General features: G+C 40.4%; 2 protein-coding genes and 1 long non-coding RNA gene across 3 annotated transcripts in view; 1 reads left to right on the top strand and 2 right to left on the bottom strand.

Moving 5' to 3' along the window:
* Arhgap24 (Rho GTPase activating protein 24) overlaps nucleotides 1-22,982 on the bottom strand; it is a 400,876-nt gene that overhangs the window by 223,649 nt on the left and 154,245 nt on the right. The window lies entirely within an intron of this gene.
* LOC101711674 (lipid transport auxiliary protein 1-like) overlaps nucleotides 1-22,982 on the bottom strand; it is a 219,126-nt gene that overhangs the window by 41,987 nt on the left and 154,157 nt on the right. The window lies entirely within an intron of this gene.
* Nucleotides 10,370-17,235, top strand: LOC147825466 (uncharacterized). Its single transcript, XR_015440752.1, has 3 exons — nucleotides 10,370-10,744; nucleotides 16,072-16,138; nucleotides 16,935-17,235. It is a non-coding gene; the product is annotated as an uncharacterized LOC147825466 (long non-coding RNA).

The following is a 22,982-nucleotide window of genomic DNA, read 5'->3' as shown; positions in this document are numbered from 1 at the left end:
TAATTTAATAATTACATTGAATTAAATATATGAACATGTAACTCAGTAAATCTTATTTTTCAAAAGAAATGAGGAAAAGTTTATTTTAAGTTTGCCAAATCAAGCCAAAACCCCACAATTATCTGTAACCCTTTAGAGCTCCAAGCTAACAAGACACATTTTCATCTTATCTTTAACTGACCATGCCTCTATCTTTGAGTCACCACTGAACTTTAAAAGTGGAAATGGACTGTCTTTGGCCATACCCTAAGTGACCAAAGGTTATAACATGCAAGTTTTGAAAAATAGAACTTTCCCTCATGCCATGAATTGATAATGCATGTTTAGAGACTGTTAAGTAAACACTCAAGTTCTTCCTTCTTTGATGTCTGTCTGTCTCACTTCCTTCCGTGTCTACTGCCTCTGTCCCATTTCCCATTTCATTCCTTCAGACCTGGGCAATTTTACCTGTGTTTTTCCTTCAGTCTTAAACCCAGTCCTGAAGACCAAGAAGCTGTCTTCAATTGCAATTCTCATCATGCAACTTTCCATAAATACATTCCAAAGTGACCACAGAATAAATTTCAAAGTCCTTAACACTTTGCATAAAATCTTTTACAGTCTAGGTTCTGCCTACATGTCAGTTAGCTTTCTGTTACTATAACAAAACACCTAGAACAAACAAATTAAAAAGAAGAAAGGTTTATTCTGACTCACACTTTTTAAGGTGTCTGCCATTGGTCAGTTGGCCTTGTTGCTTGGGACTGTGTGAGACAGCCCATCACGGACAACCACGTGGCAGAGTGAGCTGCTCATCTCATGACCAGGAAACAAAGCCATATAGGAAAGGGGCAGATTCTCACCTTCCCCTTGAGCTCACATCCCCAGTGAGCTAAGACCTCTGACCAGGACTATCTCTTAATGTTTCCACCACCTCCTAATAGTACCATAGCCCAGGGACCAGGCCTTGAACACATACATGGGCCCTCGGGGACACTCAGGTAAACTGCAACAAACCCTAACAAACTCTTTGCTAACACATCATCGATCACTACTCTGTACCAGGCAAGACACTGTCAATTATTTGGTTCCTCTTTTCCAAAATGTTATTCCTATACTTTTGCTTGTAAAACTCCTACTTATATTTTGAGAACCAGCCTCTCAATCTTTTGGCAAGAAGTAATTTTACCTTTTTTTTTTAGTTTCCCCTAACCCTTTGTTATATCTTTCTCCCATAATCCTTATTAATTTCTTCCTGAAGTTATGAGTATATAATTTACCCTATGTGATTCTAGCTCAAGAGGTCACCCAATGATACATGGATAAAATCAGAGACTGATATTAATATTTTTCTAGCAGTATTTGCATTAAAAGCAAAACTGCCACCATGGTCTGTTGTATCTATCCTCACTGAACATTGGAGAATGAAATTTGGGAACTTATTTGCAATTTGTTAATTTTAGTTACCAGCTGTGTTGTAAAGTTCGTGCTTCCTGTGGGATATACTCAAAGAGCTGAGGCAGCAGTGAAATGGCTAATAACAAATGTTCATAGTCAGGCCTTGCCAGGAAAACTATCACCACTTCTGTAGCCTAAGCCTCCCTTTTCCTTGGCAGGGTCCTGGGGCACTTTAATGTTCTTCTCTTCTTAGGGCTCTCGCATGCGCCAGTGACACTCTCTGTGTGGTACATGAGGATTAAGAGCATGCTTCCCTTGGTCACACCTTCCCCTTGTCACCATGCACATAGTTATTTCTCCTCACGATACCCCAGAAACTCCTCTGCCAACCTGCTCCCCTTCCTTCCTCTGAGTGCATTGTGGAGCTGGGCTCCTCCCTCACAGCGTAAAGCTGAAAATTCACATGCTCAGACTCTTTGCCCCATTCTTTAGGCAACTGTGTTGAAAGACAGTGTGAGTGACTTTCCGTCCTGCAAACAGTTAGCCTGTACAGCTATTTACCTGCTGCAGGTGAACCCTGTGTCACCACACTGACCCGACAGTTTTGTCACTCTTCCCTGCTGGCCTCTAGGCCTCCTCCCCAGCACCCATGCCGAGGTGGCTGGGTTCCTGGCAGGAGCCCAGCACAGGCCCCTTGAGAACTCTCGGTTCCTTAGTGCACAGCTGATTCTAGGAAGCAGAAAGGAGGAATTCATTGGCATTGGCAGAGTTCTTTCACTGTAGGAGTGATGTTTTAGTCAAACTGGTATTTTGTTGATGGTTTTGTAAAATGCACATATATCCATAGATTGTGGACACCATAATATTTTACCAGAAATAGCAGTGAATAAGCTTTTAAAAAAATGGTAGGTATACAATATAATGACATTCATCATTGGAAATTTGCACGTTTACATAGTCTCTCTTGGTTCTTATTTTTCACCCTTGCCCAGCCCTCCCTTCAACCCCTCCAGTCCTCCCTATTTACAAAGATTTTGTTCCTATTTTTCCATTTTTTCATATTAATCCCACTCCCTTCTATCCTTTCCCCTAGCCCTCCCACTTCCGTCCCCTTTGACCCTTTTCTTCCTATTTCACATTACCTATTATATATTTTAGTCCTTATTTACACTTTCAGTTTCTCCCACCTGAGAAACTATTCAGTATTTATACATGTGTGTCCTATTTATTTCACTTAAGAGTATCGCCTCAATGTCCATCCATTTAGCTATAAATGTCTCTAATTTCTCATTTTCTATGGCTGAGTAGTACTCCATTTCATAAAAAACCCACATTTTCTTTATCCAGTCTCCAGTTGATGGGCATTTGGTTTATATCCAAGTTTTAGCTATCACAAACTATGCTGCTGTGAACATGGGCGCACATATATCACTGTGGTATGATTCTTTTAATTCTTTGGGGTAGATCCCCAGCAGTGGAATAGTGGGATCAAATGGGACTTCCAGTCCTAGTTCTTTGAGGTATCTCCATACTGATTTCCACAGTGCTTGCACCAGTCTACACTCCCACCAGCACCTAAAATGTACCAATGATTAGAATGAATAATCGATAATGCAAATTAGGAAGAAAAGGTCCAAAGGGGTAGGGGTAGTGGGAGGGGCAGGGGAAAGGAAAGAAGGGAAAGGAAAAATGCTGAGAAATGGAAAAAAATGGAAATAAAGTCTTTGTAAATAGGGAAGGGTGGAGGGGTTGAAGGGAGGGCTAGGAATGGAGAAAAAATAAGAACCAACATGCATTATGTAAAGGTACAATTCCCAATGAGAAATGTAATTGTGTTGTATACCTAAAATGTACCAATAAAAGAATTTAACAACAAAAAAAAGGTAGGTTTTTTTTTTTCTAACACATGTTAATAAAAGTCCAGGAAGTGTCTAAAGACTTGGTTCCCCTGACCCCTTGCTGCCCTCTAGTGAGTGTCTGGCATATCCCACTTCCCCAGTCTCCATAAGGATGAAAGGCCTGGAAGAAATGGGGAGCCTGCTGGTGCCAACATCGGCTGAGAAAGGCTATTGGCCTCTAGAGAACTGAGGGGCTCCCAAAACCCTCAGGCAACTGAGCTACACTGGGCAGATAAAAATAAAAACAAAAACATAACTTTGCAGGACAAATGCTGCATGTTGTCCCTCAGCTATGAAAGCAGAAATGGTTGCTCTCCTAGGGATGGAGAATGGAGGGCGCTGGAGGCATGGCAGGGAATGGATGGGGGTTCAGGGTAGAGGGAGGTGGGACAATGGTACCAAAGTACAGCTTGACAGGAGGTAGAAGTTCTGGCGCTCCACAGGGCAGCACAGAACTGTAGTTTACCACAAGTTCATACGTGTTATAGGGATCTAAAGGAGAGGAGTTTGAAGTTTTGAAACACAAAGAAAGGTTAAATGTTGAAGAAAATGGCAATGTTGAGACCCTGACTTGGTCATTACACATGTGATTTATCACATATGTGCCATACATAGGCACAATTTTAAAAAACTGAAGAAAAATTAACTCTGAAGTGGAGTTAAGACTACCCAGGGCTCCAGCCCTGAAATGAATTTATTCTTCACTGTTGAATCACATCCAGTTCAGCCAGTAAGGCTTTCCCTTAGTGCCAAGGTTGAAGGGGTGGTGGTGGAATTTACTGCAGTTCAGGAGTCAGCTCCTGGACTCCAGGATAGCAGGAGCTAAAAGCCCTTGCCATAAGGTGCGGGCTGCTCTCTGGGGTGTTGTTTATGAGAAGTTTTCTCCATGAACAGAATGAAAACTTTCTGAATTCAAAAAGGATTGAAGTCACTGAAGTTTCAAGTCACTGAAAAAGAAAGACATGAAAAGAACTTGTTCTGCACCTTGAGATATTTGCTCAAGCTCCCTCATATTTTATCATAAATTTCTGATTTTTATAATTTTTGGAAATGAGAAGCCAGCATCTGAAAGTTCTTTTCCATTAAATATAAGTGAATATTAGCTACTAATGATCCAAAATTATATTGTACTGACAATGTTTTGAGATTAGGTATAAAATATTAAAAGGTGGTAAAAGTTGAAAGTCTAATTTTTAGAGAGTAAGTTACATGTAACACACACAGTTCAAAAAAAGTATCATTCTTGATTAAATGTATAGATCAACTTGCATTACTTGTGGTTATTTTATACATATATGGGATTTAGTTTACTCAATTCATTTATTAAATATTAAGAAAAATTTGCCAGGTGTGGTGGTACACCCCTGAAATCTCAAGTACTCAGGAGGCTGAGGCAGGGAGATCACAAATTTGAGGCCAGTTTGGGCCACTTAGCAAGAACTTATCTAAAAATGAGATTGAAGAGGGGGTGGGGATGTAACTCAATGATAGAGATGCCTAGGCCCTGGGTTCAAATTTAAGTATTCCCAAAAAGAAACAAAATTAATGGGTATGGACACATTGTTTCATCTGTTGGCCATCATAATCTCAACCAGCAGTCTTATCTTTTGCGGGAACAGGGCTGTTAAGAGTCCTCAATCCATTGTTACCAAAAGCAACTGATATGAAATAATGGAAGTCATAGAACTAAAATTTCCCCCATTGATCGGTAGCTGAAGCCATGGTGACACAAGAATGAATATTTTTACTTTCCAGTAAAATTAGGAAGTAAATATATGCTATTTTCTCTGAAGAGTTGCAGGCTGTGCAACCAGCCCGCTGCTGTTATGTTCTGTCAGGTGACACTCAGTGTCACACCAGCATTGGGCCTCTGAGTCCTAGTCCTAGTGTCTGGCTTCAGACTTACTTAGAACTGCATACCGCTAACAGGCCAGCATCTACTACGCTTAAAATCCCTTACTAGGTAAACAAGTTAGCAAACTGACCCATGAGTATGTTGCATTGGTAAATAACAAAAGAGAGTTATATTTTATGATTCTAGGAAAAATGCAAAATAACAAACCTCATAGAAAAGTGGGACAATTGCCCTCTGTGTTTTCTATCCATATATATATATATACATATATATATATATAATTTAAATTAAAAATTTTTTTTGAGACAGGGTCTTGCCATGTTGTTCAGACTGTCCTTGAACTCACTATGTACCCCAGGCCGGCCTCAAACTCACAGCAATCCTCCTGCCTCAGCCTCTGGAGTGCTGGGATCACAGGTGTGCACCACCACACCCAGCATTGTCCATATTTATGCAGTGTGTTTCTTCATTTACTCGGGACCTATAAAGTGTTTGTGACTCAAAGATACAATCTCCACCTTAGAAAAGCTTACAGAACTGAAAGTAGAGGCGATCCATACACCAGCACGTGGAAAGCCTGAGGGCTACATTGCTCTTCAATTGCATTGTTGACTCTGATTCTTTTAACAACCCTGAGAGTGGACAGAAATAACCATTCCAATTTTATAGACTTGTATGCAGAGAAACTAAAAGATTTAGTAATTTACTCAGGGTGGCATGATTGACAAATGTTTCAGTAGGACTGAATTCAGTTCTTCTGATCTAAGTTCATGCCCTTTCCAGGATGGCTGGCTGCTCTCCATATCTGGCAGGCTTTAAAGCCTCTGCCATTAGCTCATCTTCATCTTTATAAATTATCAAGGGTCAAACTTAGATAACACCTGCTCATGACAACTTCAGTTCTGTCTACCCAGCTATGAAGTATTTAATTCTTCATGAATTCACAAAATTTTAAGTGGGAAATAACATAATTTTAAGATTTTATGTTACTTGCCTCTCAGGATTATTTCAACTGGTCCCTTTTGGGTGAAGATGCAGAGAACCTAAGTATGACTGAAGTTATTCTAATGAGGATACTGCATAAGAAAAATCTACTGTGAACTGTCAACAGAAGTTATAATTTGAAGGTTAAAATTCAGTAAAATATATTGCTTAATAAGGCAGATATTGCTTTATAAGTGTATTTTGAGAAAAACTATTGCTCATATGGAAGAATGATTTCTGATCTAAAAATAAGTCAGAGAAAGGAACATTCCTCTTTTCAAAACCAATTTAACAGACAAGTACTTGAGGAACTATCAGCCGGTGTATAAAAGCTCACAAATTGCTCTGTTGAAATGCTGGCTTCCAAGCATTAGACTGAAACATCTGCCAATTCAAAGGCCAGCATGATACCCTGGCATTACAAAAAAATATTTCTTAGCAATTGAAGGAAAGGCTGGCTTTATTAGCATGGTGTGTGCATGAGGCTTCCAAATGGAAGCCCCACAAGATGATTACCCTACTACTGAGTACTATAAATATATGTTTGAGGCTCCTCCCTGTGGTTGGTTTAAGTCCTTCAGAAAGCAGTGACATGTCTAATGATTCCAAATCTACCTCGCCTGTGACCCAGAATTAGTTGAAAATTAGAAAGAAAGCAAATTTGCAATTATTAGAACAAGTTTCTACAATTGGAATATCTCTATACATTTGACTCTGCGCTTCTCATCCTGCAATGGGATTTCTAAACAGGGTAAGAATAACTTCAAAAGAACACTTTAAAAAAAATATCTTTTCTACCAAGGACAAGAGGGTATTACAGGATACCTTATCTTTTCACTTTCTCATCCTCTTGCATCCATTTCAAAACTTTTTCCAAATTGAACATCAACCAGATAGGTTAAAAAAAAAGCTCAGTTTTTGTTTCTTGAAAAGAATATTTTAATCATAAATGCTGTGAAAAATTGTACGGCCTTATCTGTGGTCATACAAGTGCTCTACAATCCTGAAACTTGACAGTGCTCAGAAGCAAGAACATCCAGGGCCAGAGCCCAGTAGAGAATCACAAATGGAAGTCATCATGCATGCAGGACTGCCTTTGTGCCATGACACATGTCAGGCACAGTGCACATACACCCCTGTGGCCCGGGTTTGGGCGAGTGTTGTGCACTGTGCTTCCCAGGAAAGAAAAGTGGTATCAGGGAGAGGAGGTTTGCTCCCCAAGAATGAAGGCACCAAGCTCAATACCAGCCTTTCAATGCAGGCAGTCTCTTCCAGCCCCTGAAGCGCTCCTTCCCCTATTCCAAAACACAGAAGCATAATGTCTCTCTTCCTCATCTGAAAAAAAAGCACTATACGTTCATATTTAATGACAATATTTCATGAGAGGTATATTAGCATTGGACACAGTATTTGAGTTTTTGATTTAACAAGGGAATAACAACAAAGGATAGTCAATGTATACAAATGGCAGCGATAGTAAAATGTAGGCCTCCTGGAGTTAGAGCTTCTCCACAGTAACTCATTCTGGGTGATGATTGTACAAGGGGGTGATGGTTGCTCAAGGGCATGGAATGTTTCAGTCAGTGGGCAGCAGAATCGGGCATAGTGGGACCAGCTGTGTTCCTCCATTGGGTCCCCGGTCACGATACACACAGGGCCTGATTTGGATAGGTGCCAGCCAGGACTTGAGGCCACAACCCAATGACCTTGTCTCCTAGGGTAGAAGGAGGAGCCGTGGATAACAGAAGCAGCTCAGGAGTTATCTATCTCTGGGGCAAAAGTGATTTCTAGATGCCAGTTAACACTAGTATGGTTGTGTGGCCAGACAAGCAACCTCTCCTCAGAGCACCCCCGCAGTCTGGAGATCCAGACCATCATAGAGAGGAGAGGAAAGAGAGAGAGAGGAAGGGAGGTTGGTTTGATTCACTTGTGCAAGACTGTACTGCCAAATATTGTGCTAGGCAGTGCCACAGGCATCATCTTATTCATTTTAAAGATAGATAATATCTGTATTCATTATTTGGACAAAACTATAGAGCTTAAATAATTGGTCCGATGTCATCCTGGAACCAATTTGGACTCCAAGCCCACATTTTCTCTTCTTGCCTGTTCCACACCTAAGTCTTTCAGTGGCACTTCAGTGCTGCAAGGAAGGGGGGACAGCTTGCTGGAAATATTCCTGAATGAAACGTAGGTCTAGTTAATAGGAGACTATAATTTTGTAGTGATAACAATCCACAGTTTCCTCATCTTATCCAGCAGAGCTTAGCATCCAAGATATTTCCTGTCTGTTTCAAAAGCTGTTAGAAATTAAAAACAAACAAACCAAGTAAGGCTGAGAGGAATCTGAAAATATCTACTATGTTAATCGTGTGAAATTGCCAATGTTTGACAAGTTTCAGCATGCAAACCCGAGTGTTTTATTATCATCCTCATATATAAATTTAACATGCACAGGCACACACATATGCACACATATGCACACACACACAAAATTTAAGACAGCCAATGTGCCAAAACACATTTATGAGATTGGTTTTCTTTGCAATAGTAAAGACTGTAAACAACCCAAGTATCTATTAAGGTCTGGATAAACAATGCATGTATTTTGTATCCATACAAAGAAATAAGATGCAGCTGTTACAAAGAATAAAGCAAATCCATATGCAATGATACGAAAAGATATCTAACATAAATGAGAAACAAGACACCGAACAAGAAAAATATATCCAACACATTTGCAAATGAATGTGTATGCATTTACCTTATAAACAAATAAATCTGTTGTTTGAATTCATACACGTATGCCTATAAATGTAGATGGGGAGACTGATAATTTGAAGTCAATAATTCTGTAAAAACTCCTTTTTTGTGTGTTCTCTTGTAGCGTTTGACTTTACTGTTTGTGCAGCAGTTTAAAAATGATTACAAAAGGCAAAGAAACACTCCTTGAAAGCTGAAATAAAACAATTCAGGCGTCTCAAATTTGTGCCTTGTCTTGAACCAGGGAAGGGAAACACATCTGAGTGCAAGGAGACAGAAGGGAACAAAGGGGCCAAGTTAACCCTGGGGCTCCAAAGAGAGGGTGAGCAGCAGCCAGAGCAGGACTCAGAGTCTCTGAGGGCTGAGGTGGCGAGGGTTCTCCACCCTCACCACCTTCTGGGCCCCTACTGCTCCCTGCAGGAGGCTTGAGCTGGCTGTACAGCCGCAACTGCTAGATTCGGGTTAAGGAATCTCTGATCTCACTGTCCAGCTAAAGAGACACCCACTCATGCCATACTACACCCTCGATTTATTTTACTTTTTTAAAAAAGTGGCTCTTTTTACGTATTTAGAGGTTGACTAATACTTTATTGTTTAAATACCATTATGTGTCACTTAATGATGAGGAGAATTTCTGAGCACCATCACTAGGCAATTTCATCATTGCGTTAAAACATAGAGCATGTTACATAAACCTAGATGGCATTGCTCAGTCACTGGACCTGACACACAGAGTAAACATGGAATAGTGGGTGTTCATGCTGGTGTAACACTGCTCTACACTGAATATTCCTTAACAAGCTGAAGAGTATACTTTTAAAGTAACAAAATATAAAGTAGTAAATAATCAAGCCAGTGACAGTTTCATTGTCATCATCATTATCAAGCACTATGAGCTGCTCTGCTCATAGCTGCTTGTACTGCACTTCCATAGGACAACAGGTATGCTTGTGTAGAGCTTAGCACCACAAGCCGGAGCAGAATGCCCGCCCCAACATCTCCAGGCCATAGGAATTCTTTAGCTGGAGGATAATCTAACGAGACTACCAATCTGCACAGGTTCCATTGTTGATACAAACACCATTAGGAGGTGCATGGCCATACTTGTTTTTGTTCGTTTTCCCTTATCTAAAAGCAAATTCCAGAAGAGTCAACATTTCTTCTTGTTCTGTGTTGACATCCTAGAGCCTAGGACAGTGCCAGCCACTGTCCCTGAGGGAGGGTTGGATGGGAACTTGTGCACTTACAGGCACAGATGGATGAAGGACAAGAGGGGTCCTGGCTGCCCCTGCTGCTGAGGCCATAGGGAGGATGCACTTGTCCTTAAAACCAACACTATGCACCATTGTTGAAACAGTATTTATTCATGAGGACCATAATTTTCAAACAATGATAAAAAAGGAATGTGTATTTCGATAATATGGCAAGGTTATCTGAAAGCAGAGCAGGCCTGAACAATCACATGACCTCTAGCAGTTAGTAATAATTTTCAGACGCGCAGTGTCCAGTTAGTTTTTTGTTTGCAATTTTTGTACCCTGTAGACATGGATAGAGTTGGGCTCTCCTACAAATTAAGAAGGTGGTACACTGGTAGAGTCTGCATGGGAACTGTTTTCTGAATTCCAAGCAGTGACCACTTTCCAAATCCTTGTGAAGCTTGCTGACTGGAGACTGGAAATTGCTTACAGAGCAATAACCAGGAAGGAGAATCTGACCTGAGGGCGCACAGGAAGTCAGTCTCTCTGCTGCAAGTCCCTGTCCTGATGCCAGGGGTGGCAACACAGTGGAACATTTCATTCACAATGGGCTGGAATCCTGTTCTGGATATTCTAAGAAAAAGATCTTCCATGGCTTTGTGTGACAACAGGTATGACGATGTCTTGGGTGCATTGGGGGTTCTATGTCCTGCCATGCTGAAGGACGGCCAGTCAAACAGGTTGGAGGGAGGAATGAGGCATGCATGGCAGGTAGCTGAGAACAGAAGCTAGAGAGAACTTCTGCTTCCAGATAGCCAGCCAAGGTATGCTGTTGCTCACTCTGAGACTCAGTGGAAATTCTTCCTTGAGGTCTGGGAAACAATCCAATATCACCCTTCCCTTTCACTTGAACTAATTAGACTTGCATTCTGCTGCTGACAATCAATACTGTAATGAAGGTCATAGTTGAGCTCTCCATATCCCCACAAACCACATATGCACATAAGCGTGTTTATATGAATGGCTAACTCCTAAAATGGGAACATGCTAGCCGCTCTCACTCATACAGGATTACACCCTTCCCAATTACTTTTCACAACCCAGGCACAAACCTTCAGCACCTGCCACCTCTTAGTGCACCACAGCACTGACACGCATCCCATTCTGAACGTGCTCTGCACACCACAGAGTACTGCCTATACACATCATTTAGAATGTAAGCCACATTTCTTTCTCTAGACATTTTTATGGAAAGTTTTTGCAAAACTTTCATATATTACCTTATGCCATTATATTACATTACTGTCTCTCAAATGTATTTACAATGTAAAAGATACTCATATTTCATGTAGACATCAAAATAGCATTAATCTAGTCTGGATCCTATGTTCACTCTACTTTTTAATATTCAGGGACAACTGAGTTTAATCTGTTTTCTCTATGACAAAAGGTACAGCTTTAAAGTCGTATTCTTGCTTTCTACCTTTATATATTAATTTCCCTGACCTCGTATATTCCTCTCCCTCTCTGGCATTCAGAATGTTTTCTTAATTCCAACACAGCATGGATGAGAAAAGGAGTCATGTATTTCTATTGGACCATAGAATAAAGATCTTTTAAGAACTCTTAGTATTACATATGCAGAGAAGCATCAAGGATCATGTACCTCCCTTGGAGTTTTTGATTTATATAGGCAGTCACCATGGAGAGGTGGCCCAGGTTGTCTGTTGATGTCAGAGTCAGCAAAGCCAGACAACTCCAAGTCTTCTGTCTAAGCTAAGGTTTATTTAAAACTCACCAGCCATGCATTTACACACTTGAAGCCCAGCGCCTGCCTCGGGGAAGCTGAGGAGGGCAGTATTGCTGTGTGTTCTGAACATCTGACCAAGAAACACTTCCACTCAGCCAAGCAGCCCAGGCATGAAGAGAAATGCCTGGGCATTTCTCCAAGTTAAGAGTCCAGTTTTTAAGGATTCCTGATTCAGACTCTCATTTTACAGTTACTCGTGAGATTTTATAACATTACCCCCTAGAAAAAGTTCTCTTCATTTTATTCACAGAACCGTTTTTATAGTGTTCTAATTAAGCCATACTTACAAAAAGTAGAAATAAATAAAAATTTTAAAAAATAAATAAAAATTAAAAATGATTCTGTTTTAGAGTCCAAATTTAAATGATAGATGTTCCACTGGGAGGTTTTTTAAATGTTGGGTTTATGGTTTGTGCTTGGGTTTTTTGGTTTGCTTTTCCTTTTGCTTTTTGTTTTGTGCTTGCTTTGTTTTCTGCTGCCCAACATAAGCACAACAAATATCTGTCAAGATTATCTCTCAAACAAGATTTGTTTAAAAAGTAGCATTCTATCCTTTCCCTTCTGGAAATATTTTAATATTGTCATATTTTAAAATGTAATGAAACCCAAACATGATAAGAGACAAGAAAAGCAGAAAATGCAACAGCTTATATTTAAAAAGTGATTTGCTCAGTTTGCTCTAGGCATTTTCTTAAAAATGGGAAAAAGCATTTGTAGCACTGCTCATAACGGTTTTACATGCTGAAGAAGCAGCCACTCCCACCTGTGCTTGTACGGCGGCAGCCATGGTTTGCTCGCACACACAGCAACCCTGAGCCCTGGAGTGCTGGTTTCTCATTAAAATAAGCAAATCACAGAACCTTACTGTCTCCACTGACCAGGCCTGTGAACCAGTGCATGGCTCTTCCTTGTGAAGTGGATGTAGAAAAAAGAAAGAAAGAGAAATAAATGATACACAGGAAAAATTAACAATCAAATAATGCCTATTTTGAAATTGGGTGGTTCAGGAGTTGATTACCATGAGTTTTCCTCAATTGGGAGCTGGGGCTGAAGGACAGGTAAGGGTGTAGAAAGGTAGGAAATGGGGAGTGTAATGCTTCAGAGGACCCAGCCTGCCCATTAATGTGGGAGGCCAGCATGGGCACATGTCTATCGTACATGCAGCAGTAAGAGGTGGTTCTTAACAGATGAGCAGATGTCCAGCCTAGCCTGTTCATCCTGAGGAATTGGGCACCGTGACACAGGGAGCATTTAGCCCCAGAACTCTAGGTTACCCGCATTTTCTGACTTGAGAGAACATGCAGGGGGAAAAGGCAGATACCTGCAGTATTCTTTCACTATCCCTAGGAAATCTCCAAAACTACATTAGAACAAACACATGAGTAAAGAAACTCCTTCTGACTTTAATTTACATCAAAGCACCATTAGCACAGTTTTCTTAGTCTACCAGACTTTCAGTCCCCAAGGGAAGGAACGTTTTGCAGCAGCAATGCCTGGCAGACTGTGGACCTGGGTGGCCCTAGAACAACCTGTGAGATGTGAGGCCATACAGGCTCCAGCAGTTCCACGGGGGTCTCTCCTTCCAAGGGCCCCTCTAGGGCACTGTGTTGAGCAGAGACCATTCTTCCATGTTCCACACTTACAACAGTTTGGCCAGTGCAAGGGCTATTTGTGATTCAGTTCTGTGTTTTCTATACAGTGTAGTGGCCAGGCACACACATAAGAAGTTCTGTGGAATTCATAAGCTCCCTTCCCCCTTTTTCTAGGCACCGATTTACCTGTGTCTGAAAAAGACAAGCATTCTGAAGATACAGCCCTTGCTTTAACTTCACTCCTCTAAACACTGTGCAGAATTAATAATGGGGAATACTGAGCTTCAGTGAAAGACCAGGAAGCTTCTGAAAATGGAGGGCCTATTTCAACTTGTTTAGCTGTGTTATGATGATGCTTACCACGTAGCTAACTCCCTCTACAGACTGGAATTTCTATTAAGAATTCTCTAAAACAAAAGGTTACATGTGGCATGCCTGGGGAAAGATACTTTTTAAAGAGATTCAAAAATGACCGAGTAGGAAAACAGTACTATGTAATGGAAAATATCCCTAAACAACATGAAATAGGATTCAAAACATGCATACCTCCTTTGTTAAGAGTTATTCTGGAGTCCTGTCAGTCAGGAAGCTCAAAGCTACCGGCAGTCATGGGGTTTGCCTCTAACTACATGTGGAGGGTGAGGGTTTATAAGAAACTCAGACAACCTTTCAGCCCCCAGCAATCTCTCCAAGGATCTCTGTCTCTCTCTCTGTCTCTGACTCTGTCTCTCTCTCTGTCTCAATATTAGCATACATTCAATAACCAATACGGTAAAGATATATTCTCGCTGAATTTCTGCTCTGAGAGCACTAATTTTTTTGCTTTCAGAATCTCCTATTCATTTATTTTGTGATTCATCTCACCTATCTTTTTTTTTTTCTTTGGTACTGGGGATCGAACTTGGGACCTTGAGCTTGTGAGGCAGGCAGTGGAAACACTGAGCTAAATCCCCGGCCCCCATCCCTCCTGTCTTGCTCACACATATAGAGTAAGGATGAGAGTAAAAACAGAAATCTGAAAATCCAGAGATTTCGGGGGCCATGGGATTCAAAGTTAAATGAATAACCATTGCAAGGCATATAAGCCAGGTTCTCTGCCGCTCTAGGATTGACACTTAATGCCAATGTGCTTGAATCGTGGTATATGAGGAAAGGACTCTGGGGTCTTACAAAATGAAAAGAATTTTGCAAGTGAAAAATGGCTTCCATTGTTCTGTGAATATTTGGACAATGCTCAATTCATATGTGACAATCTAAACAACACAACAGAGCCACTGAAAAAGGCACATCTGCAAACCAATGGACTCCTTTCCCATAAAGGATGAAAATCATTTACTGAACAACAAATTAATAGTTCTAGGACTGAGGTTAGGTAAGTCTTGGGTTGAAGAGCCAGAAAAGACCTTCAAAGTTAAATAATCAATTAGTTCTCAGCTTCCACATCATATTGCTATATTAGGAGCTGTACTACTACCTAGTAGTACCTAATTAATGATCATCAAACAGTGATAGATCTAAGAGATTTGCTTATTTATAATTTAAGTGGATGTAAAGTTCCTTTCAGTCAAGTTTTGAGGTGTCTGCTTGAATGGGAAGCATGGCGGATGTACAGCGGCAGCACCCTAAGCCTCACCTGCCACAGTGCTGGCTGGCCTGTGCCCCTAGGGAGAGGGGAGAACGATGGAGGACAGCGACTCCCGGGCAGCAGCAAAGCTTCTCTCCTGTGCAGGTCTGGTTTCCCTGACCCTTTCTAACCCTGACTGGAAGAAAGTCCCTGAGTCCTCTCAACTTTACCTCCGAGGTGCCAGACTTCCTTTATTCTCCTACAAATCCTCCTGAAGGTCGTGATGTCCTGTTAAGTAGCTTGATGCATTCTTTTCAGCTAGGTAGCTATTTATGATAATCTACAACACTGTCTTCCTTCGGCTTTAAATTGCCTCTCAATGAATCTAAATTTCAGAAACATCCAGTAATACTTAGAGAGTCAGAATCTCTCATTTTAACTGAAATCCGAGGTGTCTGATCATGCACTGAAATTTTATATAAGCAGCAATTACTCAGGATTTTAGTCCTCTGGCCTAGTGTATACCCGAAAGTTTACAAAATTTTAAGTAACTTAGATGTCTTCTGTGAAATATCAAGTGTACTTTACCACAAAATATTTACTGTTTAACAAACTTAAACAATATGTTAAAGGTCAAAAAAGTGATTATTTCTTTATACACGATATGCAAAATTATAATATGATATAACAAAAGTTAAAACATTAGTTTTGCTTTCTAAAAAATATAGGTTATTGTTAGAGTGCTTGCCTAGCATGTGCAAGGCTCTAGGTTAGATACTTAGCACCAAAAGAAAAAAAAAAACAGACACACACACACACACACAATATTAGAAACATACAAGCTACCCAGTGATGTAAAATTAAGTAGACAATAACAATAGAGAATATATAAACTCTAAACAACAGCACATGCTTTGGAGTTACACAAATCAGGGACTGTTTTGTCATAAACCTCATCTACAAATTGAATCAATTCAAAGAATTATTGTAATGGCATTTAAATTCTTTTCATTTTTTTGTTTTTTGAGACAGGCTCTCACTGTGTAGTGCAGTCTGGCCTGGAACTTGGAGATGTCTTCATGCCTGAGCCTCCTGAGTGGTAAGATTACAGGAGAGCCCCACCATGCCAGACCCTAATGGCAGTATTATAAAAACTGACCTAACACCTCTACCTGGTATAGATATTCGATAAATTAACCTAATATGCATGTGTATTCATTATTTAATCATTGCCCTCCCTATATCCTCATAGATACATACAAATACACTGGTCATTCTCTTATTCTACAATTACAGAAATTTTTCAAGTATTTATTTGATTTAAAATGTAGACTGCCTGATCTATTCAACTACTGAGAAAAATCCATTTTAAGCTCAACCCGATAGACAAGCTGAGTTCATCAGTATTTCTTTTCTTTTTCTTTCTACTTCCTCTGCCCTTCCTTCTTCTCTGTTTTCACACTGCCTGATGGTGTCCTCCCTACAGACTCTAAGAGTCACATGGCAACTGGCCTGGGTGAACACTCAGCTACCCACTCAACTTCTCCATTTCATCACCCACTTGGGCAAACAAAACATGGACTTCTAATCACTTCCACTTTTTCTATAATTCTCTTATCAGAAAAGAGAGATTTTAAAAAGAAGATCTTTTGATTCACTTTTGGTCTTTGAACTGCATAATCAGACCATGTGGATTATGGTGCTGCCTTGCTAACATGTGACCACTACATCAAACCTGAAGGAAAACAATAGTGCCTGAAAAAAAAAAAAAGATTCCTCCGGAACCTTTTTTCTTCTCCTGTATTCATGGGATGTAGCTGTGATTTTGTTAAATGATGCCTTAAAATATCACTGGACTTGAGAACAAATTCAGTCTCCCTCTCAATTTCATCCAGGTTTGCCATTGCTGGCCTCCTTCTGATTCCAGAGGAAAAGAGTGGCCCTCATCCAGTACCAGGGAATTTCTTCTGCCCATGAGGCTTGCAGCCATCAACTGGCCATTTGTCTTTGTGCCGGTCTCCAAGCCCCATGTATGCCCAGTGTACCAAACTGAATCTAAATAATAAAAGTGAGAAGTTATCCTCAGTCAGCCAGAGTTCCACTGATGTAATGACATCACTGAAACTATTTCTTTCAGATAATATTGAAAATGAAAACAAAAACTCCATTTACTTTTTAAATCTCTTTTTACTCGAGTCATTTAATAAATATCACCATAGATATTCTTTAAGATTTTCTCATATTTTTTCCTAACAAGGAAAGCCACTAGGCACTCTCTTGAGTCTTATGCTGTTTTCTGTGGCTTTTTTCTTTTCTTTTGTTCCTACTGGGGCACAAATATCCACCTCTCTGGTGCTGAAGAGAGAGGCAAACCTTCTGTTGATATCCTGGCTTTTCAGAGTTTTTGAAAGAACAGCAAAATGGTTCTGTGAAAGACATTCTGCCTGTGGGATTTTACTAGCTGGTTACCTAGGGCAGTTACTGAATCTTGAAGCTTCTGGGTTTTTTGTGAAATGAAGATAACAATGGCTCTATCTTGTGTCATTGTTAAAGATTCTGACATAATGAACAGGATAAATGCTCAAAAGAGCTGGCTGTTACCACTACTCTTCTGGTCATAGAGAACCTACCTTACACCATATCTTGGGGACAGTGTAGGACTAATGAGAAGGATTTGTAAGGTAGAATTATATTTTAAAACATTCTCTGGGAGTCGTGTGGAAGACGCCTAATCACCCTGCTGCAGACAGGCAGGTCTGCCCACACCCTAGCAAGGTCCCCAGTTGCTCGGAACACATGCTGAATCAGCCCGCTGCAGACAGACAGGTCTGTGCACGCCCTACCGAGGTCCTGAGTCACGCAGAAGACACTGAATCACCCCGCTGCAGACAGGCAGGCACCTGATTCCACACTACAAAGATACAGAGGACACCAGACCACCAGACCAAGGTACTGAGTCCCACTGTTCCCGGCCAGGAGGTAGGGGCTTCTGAGCCGTCGTCCCACTGCTCCTGGTCCAGAGGAAGGGGCTTCCCGGTCACCATCCCTCCTGCTGCTCCCAGCCCAGAGGAAAGGGCTTTTGGGCCACCTTCTGTCCCGGTGCTCCTGGCCCAGAGGAAGGGGCTTCTGGGCCACCATCCCTCCCACCACTCCTGGCCCAGAGGGAGGGGCTTCTGAGCCACCAACCCACTGCTCCTGGTCCAGAGGAAGGGGTTTCCCGGCCACCATCCCTCCCGCTGCTCACAGCCCACAGGAAAGGGCTTTTGGGTCACCATACGTACCGCTGCTCCCAGCCCCTGTCTCACCTCACCCAGCTCAGAGGAGGTAATCCATGCAGGGGCTAACAGCCCCCCACCCCAGTTGAAATGAGAAAACACATAAATAAGTCTCAAAACCAGACTTCCAGATCACCTACAGCAACCCCAAAGGGAAATGAGATGGAACCCTCTGATACTCAGCCACCTGGACCCACTGAACTGGCAACAAAAGGGGATCTGGAAAAAATGAAATCAGAAATAATTTCTCAGATAACAGGAGAAATTGTGCCCCTAGTGCAAGACATGATTAATAAATCTAGACAGGAGCTGAGGAACATGATGGAATCCCAACATAGGAAACAAATGGAATCCATAAAACAGATGCAAATAGATTTCCAGGACATGAAAAACTCTATTGAAAGTCTACACAGCAGAATGAGCCTATGTGAGGACAGAATTTCAGATATAGAAGATAAGATTGCAATTAGTGACCAAGAAAAGAAAAATTGCTTCAAAATTATAAGGGAACATGAGAAATCAATCCACCAGCTACTAGATGATGCAAAAAAGAATAACACATGACTGATTGGGCTCAATGAAGAAACAGGAGAGAGTGCAGATGACATAAAAAATCTCTTCACAGAAATAATGGCAGAAAACTTCCCAAGCAGGGGAGAAGACCTTGACATACAGATAAGTGAGGCATATAGGACTCCAAATAGCCTTGATCAAAAAAAATGTACACATAGGCATATAATTGTTAAGATTCCAGAAACACAACAGAAGAACAAAGTTCTACAAGCAGTCAGAGAAAAGAAACAAATCACATACAAAGGAAAGCCCATCAGAATCACAGCAGACTTCTCAACACAAACCATCAAGGCAAGAGGAGCTTGGAGTGACATATTCCAAGCCCTAAAAGAAAACAGCCTCCAACCCAGATTGATGTACCCTGCAAAACTATCTTTCAAAATGGATGGAGAAATAAGATACTTTCATGACAAAGAGCACCTTAGGAACTTCGTGAATACCAAACCAGCACTCCAAAGAATTTTACACAATATCCTAGGAACAGACATTGAGGATCAGAACCCCAGGAAGCAAAGCAGAATGAACCCATCTGGCATGACAAGAAATTAAATGGAAAGGGGGAGAACCCAACAAAAAGAAAAAGTCATGGCAATGACAAGTCAATACATTTCAGTCATAACCATCAATGTTAATGGTTTCAATTCCCCAATCAAAAGAAATAGACTGGCAGAATGGGTCAAGAAGCAAAATCCAACAATATGCTGCATACAAGAAACACATTTCATTCAAAAGGAAACTCATAGACTGAAAGTTAAAGGGTGAAAAACAATACTGCATGTGACAGGAGTCTGAAAAAAAGCAGGAGTAGCTATCCTCTTTGCAGATCAAGTAGATTTCAAACCAACACTGATTAAGAGAGACGAAGAAGGACACTACATCCTTGTAAAGGGCAGAATCCAAGAGGAAGAGATGACAATCATAAATATCTATGCACCGAACACTAGTGCACCCAACTATATAAAACAAATACTAACGGACATGAAAACTCATATATGCACTAATACAATTGTAGTGGGGGACCTCAACACCCCACTCTCACAAATAGATCAACTAGACTAAAAATAAGTAATGAAATACTAGAACTCAATCGAACTCTTGAACAAATGAACTTAACAGATGTTTACAGAGTCTTCCACCCCACAAAATCAGAATACACATTCTTCTCAGCTGCACATAGGTCATTCTCAAAAATAGTCCACATACTCACACATAGAACATATTTAAGTAAGTGCAAAGGAACTGAAGTTATCCCCTGTATATTTTCAGACCATAGTGCAATGAAATTGGAGATCCATAGCAAAAGAAACTCAAAAAATTTCATAAACACATGGAAATTGAACAACGCACTTCTGAATAACCAATGGGTCACAGAGGAAATTAAAGAAGAAATCAGACAGTTCCTTCAATTAAATGACAATGACAATACAACATATCGGAATCTATGGGACACAATGAAAGCAGTCTTACAAGTGAAATTCATAGCAGTGAATACGCATATTAGGAAAACAGAATGACCTCAATTAAACAACCTGATGCTAAACCTCAAGCTTCTAGAAAAAGAAGAGCAGGACAATCCCAAAGCTCATACAAGGGAGGAAATTATAAAGATCAGAGGAGAAATCAATGCAATGGAGACTAAGAGAATGATACAAAAAATCAATGAAGCCAAGAGTTGGTTCTTGGAAAGAATCAACAAAATTGACAAACCTTTAGCCAACCTTATCAGAAAAAGGAAAGAAAAGGCCCAAATCCATGCAATTAGGAATGAAAAGGGTGAAATGACAACAGACCCAGCAGAAATCCAGAGGATCATCAATACCTACTTCCAGAACCTATACGCCAATAAGATGGACAACACAGAAGAAATGGACAGATTCCTAGATACATATGAATTACCTAAGCTGAACAAAGAAGACCTAAAAATTCTGAACAACCCAATATCAACCAATGAAATTGAAAACATAATTAAAAACTTATCAACTAAGAAAAGCCCGGGTCCTGATGGCTTCACTGCTGAATTCTACAAGACATTTAGAGAGGAACTGCTGCCACTACTGTTTAAACGCTTCAATGAAATTGAAAGGGAAGCAATACTCCCAAATTCATTCCTGGAAGCAAGCATCACCTTGATCCCCAAAGCAGAGAAAGATCCAACTGAAAAAGAGAACTATAAGCCAATCTCACTAATGAACATAGATGCAAAAATCCTTAATAAGATAATGGCAAACAGAATGCAGAAGATCATCAAGAAGATCATACACCCTGATCAAGTGGGATTCATCCAAGGGATGCAGGGATGGTTCAACATACGAAAAATCAATCAATGTAATACACTATATCAATAGAGCCAAGGACAAAAACCATATGATTATCTCCATAGATGCAGAAAAAGCATTTGACAAAATCCAACATGCATTTATGATAAAACCCTACAAAAAATTGGAATAGATGGTCTCTACCTCAAACTGATAGAAGCCATCTATGAAAAACCAACAGCCAATATCATACTAAATGGTCAAAAATGGAAATCCTTCACACTAAAATCAGGAACAAGACAAGAATGTCCACTATCACCACTCTTGTTCAATATAGTTCTGGAAACATTAGCCATGGCAATTAGACAAGAGAAAGAAATAGAAGGAATAAAGATAGGTAATGAAGAAGTCAAATTGTCATTATTTGCAGATGACATGATACTCTATATAGAAGACCCCAAGAACTCCACCAAAAGTCTTCTAGACTTAATAACCAAATTCAGTCAAGTAGCTGGTTACAAGATCAACACACAAAAATCAGTAGCTTTCCTCTGCACAAATGACAGACTCACTGAGAGAGAAATAGGGCAAATAATTCCTTTCACAATAGCATCCAAAAAACTGAAATACCTAGGAATCATCCTAATGAAAGTAATCAAAGACCTCTTCTCTGAAAACTATGGCACTCTGAAAAGAGAGATTGAAGATGATATCAGAAAATGGAGAGACATCCCCTGCTCCTGGGTAGGAAGGATTAATATAGTGAAAATGGCCATACTTCCAAAACTGCTGTATAGATTTAATGCAATTCCAATTGAGATCCCAGCAGCATACTTCATAGACCTCGAGAAAGCAATCCAAAAATTCATTTGGAACAAGAAGAGACCCAGAATAGCAAAAGCAATTCTAGGTAACAGAGACATGGCAGGGGGTATCACAATCCCCAACCTGCAACTATACTACAAAGCTACTGTGATAAAAACAGCATGGTACTGGCAAAGAAACAGACTTGAGGACCAGTGGTACAGATTAGAAGATGCAGAAACAACGCCAGACACACTCAGCCATCTCATCTTTGACAAAGGAGCCAAACATCCTCACTGGATGAAAGATAGCCTCTTTAATAAATGGTGCTGGAAAAATTGGGCTTCAATTTGCCAAAGATTAAAACTAGACCTATATCTCTCACCATGCACTGAACAAAAATCAAAATGGATTAAAGATCTAAATATTAAAATAGAAACTCTGAACCAGTTGGAACAGAGGTTAGATAGAACCCTTGAAGACATCGGTGTGGGAAAAGATTTTATGAACAAAACCTCAGTTGCCCGTGAACTAGCACAAACAATCAACAAATGGGATCTCTTCTTATTAAAAAGCTTCTGCACAGCAAGAGAAACCACCAGCAGTGTGAAGAGACAATCCACAATGTGGGAAAAAATCTTCACCTGCTCTTCTTCAGACAAAGGTCTACTATCTCGAATCTATAAAGAACTTAAAAAGATCAGACCTCCCAAATTTAAAGGCCCAATCCAAAAATGGGCATCTGAAATGAACAGACATTTCTCAGACAAAGAAGTAGAAATAGCAAATAAATACATGAAAAAATGTTCAACATCACTGGTCATTCGAGAGATGCAAATGAAAACAATGCTGAGATTCCACTTCACTCCAGAAAGAATGGCTGCTATCATGAAATCAACCAATAGCAAATGCAGGTGGGGCTGTGGGGAAAGAGGAACCCTGCTCCACTGCTGGTGGGAGTGTAGACTGGTGCAACCACTGTGGAAATCAGTATGGAGATACCTCAAAGAACTAGGACTGAAAGTCCCATTTGACC

This window comes from Heterocephalus glaber, unplaced genomic scaffold, assembly GCF_053883595.1.
Source record: "Heterocephalus glaber isolate CG9 unplaced genomic scaffold, H.glaber_assembly_v1.0 deba00001503, whole genome shotgun sequence".
Classification (NCBI taxonomy): Eukaryota; Metazoa; Chordata; class Mammalia; order Rodentia; family Bathyergidae; genus Heterocephalus; species Heterocephalus glaber.
Note: the sequence above shows the minus strand (reverse complement) of the source record. Positions and strands in the feature narration are given on the sequence as shown.